Here is a 6,000-nt window from a genome sequence, read left to right on the forward strand (position 1 = left end):
CTAGCCTTCCGCGTTAAGTTTAACTCTCATTCAATAATTTTTAAACGAGTGTTCTTTGCATATTTTCAACCTAAAAAAAGCATTCTTTGATACATGAACTTCACATTCGAGCAATGACCGTTTCGCAATCATCAAAGCGACTCATTATCTCTTTATCTTTTCTACTATTTACTGCAAGCACAATCCCAAAATACATACGAAAACAGATTGCGTCTTCATAGGCTAGATTAAAATCCAAAACCTACAATTAAACGGTCTTACGAGTACAATATTGTGTGATGTCAGGTTTCATCAATGACCACTCCATACAAAAACTTACATAAAATCATTCGTATTCTTTATTCTCACTGCTTTACATTCACTACTCAGTTATTCTTCTCTCGCTCTAACACAACTGTTTCGTCCATGTCGCATTTCGTCTCTACGTCGTAAACTCCGTTACTCCATCAATCAGGACTCTCTTTAAACTTGTTGAAGTCAAGTTCACTCGGTGTTGCACAGGAAATTCATTCACTAACGCATTCTATCATTACATCTGCCACAACTAGAGTCCAATTTTCTTTTTAATTGTAAAACCCTTGATTCGCCTGGGTGACATTACAAAACCTCGTTTCAAATAATTGTTTATTCAAAAACCCATTCACTCCTGTACTTGCCATATTATTTGTGTACTCCTCTTTTGCAGCTTTCAATAACTGCTAATTGTTCCCATTTTGAGGAAAATTTGCCATAACTTATTATTTACCCAGGAAAGTGAAACTAATTAATCGACTTTGGATTAAAATTAAGTTATTCCTTGATTACTTAAAAATTTCCAATCAAATTCTTATAACTTCACCGTATCATTTATTGTCCATAAATGTTCTTAATATACATCTTTCATTATTTTGGCACTTTTTCACACATTTTTAACAGGAGTAACTTCAGATTCACCGCATTTTGTGATTAGTGATGCATTACGGCAAAGAATATTGTACTTATTGTATTAGCCTGTATTAAGTAGAAATATATTAATTAATTAAGTTTGCGAAAAAGCATTTTTTATCATCACCGTATTTTTCCTATTATTTTTGTTCTTCCATTTTACAAAAAAGATTAGCTAAAAAATTTACTTTTACTAAATTATGTGTACACACAAACATATATATATATATATATATATATATATATATATATATATATATATATATATATATATATATCCCTCCTCGGACTACTACAACCTTGACGTGGTGGAAGGGCTTGTGCGTCCCGATGACCCCTAGAGCTGTGCTGGCGGGATTAATAATTATTGCTCCTGGTAAGGTCACCCATGCCAGATAGGTCGAAGGTTAGGAGCCAAACGAAAGGTAGTCCACGTTCCTCAGTGAGGCGGCTACAATGGCGTCTGACCCCAGTGGGGCGGCCAGTAAGTCATGGTGCCGCGTTAAAAACACTATTGAGGAAGGCAACGGGAAACCACCTCAATTATCATTCCCAAGATTAACATGATGGACTATACAGAGATTTTGAGTCCTGGCAACTGCGGGGCTCGGCCCAATCGGCCGTGTGTTGCGCACGGCAGCGGGGGAGGCAAGGCTTCCGCGGTCGTCATCCCACGAAACCCTTGCAAGGGAAAACCAGCAGCAGCAGGACAGAAGACGCAGGAGAAGAAGACCACATTAGTTAGAATAGGAACGCGGAATGTTAGGACAATGATGAGGACAGGGAAATTGGAGAATGTAAAGCGAGAGTTGGAAAGGGGAAACATAGATATTTTAGGTCTATGCCAGGTGAGATGGAAAGATAGCGGGGATTACTGGAGTGATAAGTATAGAACAATATACAGCGGCGGGGACGAGAGCCAACGAAGGGTTGCCATAATATTAAATGAATATAGGGAGAAGCTAGTCAACATAGAGCAGATAACGGATAGAATACTACTAGTAGAGATAAAAGCAGAACCGACGAACTTAATTATTATTCAGGTATACATCCCACCGAGCAAACATAAGGAAGAAGAGGTCGATAGGATATACGACCAGTTAGAGGACATAATCGCGTGTTTTCCTGCAGGGAAACATTTGATAGTGATGGGGGATTGGAATGCGACGGTAGGCGAAGGAAGAGATGGTGACGAGGTCGGGGACTACGGTTTAGGCCCTAGGAATGACCGCGGAGAGAAAGCAGTTGCGTTCTGCAGGAGACAGGGGTTAGTCATCACCAACACTTGGTTTAGACACCACAAAAGACGCAGGTATACATAAAAATTGTCAGGTGACTCAGAAAGGTATCAGCTAGATTATATCCTGGTTAGACACAGGTTTAGAAACAGTGTGATAAATTCGCACAGCTTCCCGGGAGCGGATGCGGACTCTGACCTCAATTTAATTGTTATGAAATGTAGCGTCCGTTTCAAAAAGATAAGGCAGGGGCGGCGAGTTAGAAAATGGAATGTAGAAGCATTAAATGGTTTGAAAAGGAAGGAATACAAACAGGCGGTAGAGGAAATCATGGAGGTAAGTACTATATATAGTAGTAAGTATCTACTAGTAAGTATAAAGAGCTAAGTACTATCGAAGAAAAATGGGAACGTATCAAGAAAGGGTTGTCTACAGCCGCAAAAGACACTATTGGAACTGTTAACGCTAAAAGGACTAGGAAACCATGGATCACAGATGAGATGATTACAAAGATGAATGAGCGGCGAAAATGGAAGAATGTAAATACGGAATTAGGCAAAATGAAGCACAAAGAATAAACAATAAATTGAGGCGGGCAACAAATAAAGCAAAAGAAGCATGGTGGAAGACGCAGTGCGAGGATATGGAAACTCTGCAGAGAAAGGGTGAAATCGGTTCGCTGTACCGCAAAGTTAAATCTTTATCGGGAAGTAGGAAAGGGAGATCAACGATTGCAGTTAGAGATAAGGCGGGTAAGGTAATAGTTGACGCAGGAAAGATCCAAGAGAGATGGAAGGAATATATAGAAGAACTGTATAGTAAAGAGCTTAGACCAACAAAGTTAGACATTGAAAAGGAACATGACGAAGAGGAAGATAGCTTAGGTCCAGGCATACTAGACAATGAAATAGAAAGGGCATTAAGGGAGATGAAACTAAATAAGGCCGTGGGGGTGGATAACATTCCCGCGGAACTTTTAAAATGCTCAGGAAAATGTGGGAGGGAGAGGCTATAAGGGCTGATCCGTAGTATTTATGAGCAGGGAATCTGGCCGGAAGACTTTGTGAGATCAGTTTTAGTACCTATTCCGAAAAAGGGAAAGGCGACTCATGTGAGGACTACAGGACAATAAGTTTGATATCCCACTCAGTATGGGCTGATCCGTAGTATTTATGAGGAGGTAATCTGGCCGGAAGACTTCGTAAGATCGGTTATAGTTCCTATTCCGAAAAAGGTAAAGGCCACGTCATGTGAGGACTACAGGACAATTAGTTTGATATTCCACGCAGCTAAAGTTGTTCTTAGGATCATAAACAAAAGGATAGAGAGTAGGGCAAATGATTAGTTATGGGATGATCAGTTTGGGTTTAGGAAGGGGAGAGGTACGCCTGATGCCATTGCAGTAATGAGATTATTAATCGAGAGAAATATAGAACACCATCAGGAGGTATTTGCCTGTTTCGTAGATTTCGGAAAAGCGTTTGATAGAGTGAATTGGGAGAAACTAATGAGTATTCTGCAGAAAATAGGAATAGATTGGAGGGAAAGGAGGCTAATCCGCAACCTGTACATGTCTCAGACTGCTCAGGTGCGAGTGGGGAACGGGGAGTCCGGATGGGCAGTGTTAGGAAGAGGTGTAAGGCAGGGTTGCCCATTATCACCGTTGCTGTTAAACCTGTATGCAGGGGAAATGATTCAAGAGGCGTGGGAAGAACTGGAGGTAGGAATGAAAATGGGCGGGGAATTCGTAAAATCAGTTAGGTTTGCTGATGGCCAAGCTTTAGTTTGTCAGTCAGCCAGGGGCTGCAAGCATTGCTTAGTGAATTGGAAATTCAGTGCGACAGGTATTAGATGAGAATCAATATTAATAAAACAAAGGTTATGCGATTTTCTAGAAAGAAAAAGGCTAAGCTTAACATTAAAATAGGAGGGCAAAAACTAGAGCAGGTAGAACAGTTTACGTATCTCGGTAGTGTTTTGGATCAACACGGTCAAAGTAGTAGGAACGTAAGAAGAAGAATTGCGCTTGGCAAATGGGCTTCCACAAGGAGGAGGGAGTTGATGACAGGGACGTTGAGTAAGGATGTTAAGAAAAGACTCGTAAAAACTTTGATATGGAGCGTAGCTCTGCACGGTGCGGAAACGTGGTCATTGAAGCAGGAAGATAGACGTAGATTGGAGGCATTGAGAATGGAGAAGGTGAAATGGACAGAGAAGAAAACAAACGAGGAAGTACCTGGTATGGTGGGCGAAGAGAGGGGTTTGCTGTGAGCAATCCTATGGAGGCAGGAAAAGTGGCTAAAGGGGGTATTGACCGGCAGCGGGATGTTGAAGACTGTGATAGAGGGGAGGATTTAGGGCAAAAGAGGAAAGGGAAGGAACAGGATAGGGATGTTGGACGGGATGAAGGGAGGAAGAAAGTACTCAGAGATGAAGAGGGCACCTGATATAGAGTAGGATGATGGATTTTGTGTTTTGTTAGGAGTAATAAAATGTTTGTTTGTAGTTTTGTCCATCCAAAAACCTACATCACCCGGTAGATTACCTTAAAATATATATATATATATGTATATATATATATATATATATATATATATATATATATATATATATATATATATATATATATATATATATATATATATATATATATATATATATATATATATATATATATAAATTTCTTCGAAATGGAACGCTCTTTGGCGACGCAAAAATATATAAAAACATAGATGCAGATTTTTAAAACATAGAAACACAAAGAAAGGACCCTCACATATATAGTTTTGACGCTTCGACGGCTCGACCGTCGTCATCAGATGTCGACGGTCGAGCCGTCGATACGTCAAAACTACATAAGTGAGTGTTCTTTCTTTGTGTTTCTACGTTTAAAAATTTACAGCTGTGTTATATATATATATATATATATATATATATATATATATATATATATATATATATATATATACATATAAGAAATAAACACAGTAATCAACCCGAAGGTCGGCTTGGTAGGTGACGGTAGAGTTCACCCAGTACTAAGCCCGACGGCGTCTGGAATTCACAAATCAGGGGCCAGTTTCTTTCCCTGTGCCGGTTATGGTTTCCTAGGAAGACCTGGTACCCGAAAAATCATATGGCTTGGGTGGAGCTGCCGGTGCCTAGAGTAGTTTTACGTTTCGACGGCGCGACCGTCGTCATCAGAATGACGTTCTCTGGGAAGAGCGGAGAGGACAAGTGCGGCGGAAGGGTGAACGAAGGAGAGGTAAGGGCCCAATAGGAAATGGACAAGGGGGTGGGAGGGGATATATAGGCAGCTATTGAATGCATTCAATGGGCTTGGTTCAACCCGGGGGGCTTAAATGACTGGGACACCCAGATATGCGCCATCTCGCGGGTTCTCACCCCTATGATACTTGCATTTTTGGGAAGGGTTTCAATCGCCGAAATGGAGAAGCAGTTGTCCAAAGATTGGTTGTGGAAAGCAGTGTGGGTTGGAATGGGATACTTAAGAAAGATGGGAGATTTGATGGAAAAGCGGTGGTTATTCATGCGGAGGGAAAGGGTGGTGGTGTATTCGCCCACGTAGAAGGCAGGGCAGAAGTCACAGAAGAGGCGGTTCATTATGTTTTTGTGGCGGTTCTAAGAAGCATTCGCAGCGTTGGTGGCTGCATGGTGCGGACAGGGGCGGAGAAGAGACGGGGCCCGCAGGTGTTCTTGTGGACTTGAAGGTGTCTCGCAAGTTCGAAGGGCGCTTAAACGAAACGGAGGAACAATGAAGGAATAAATGTGGCATGGATTGACTGTTATTAATAATTGAGAAGAGTGAATTCCGTTA

The sequence above is a fragment of the Hetaerina americana genome, unplaced genomic scaffold (genome assembly GCF_022747635.1).
Source record: "Hetaerina americana unplaced genomic scaffold, ioHetAmer1.1.p SCAF_36, whole genome shotgun sequence".
Taxonomy (NCBI): domain Eukaryota; kingdom Metazoa; phylum Arthropoda; class Insecta; order Odonata; family Calopterygidae; genus Hetaerina; species Hetaerina americana.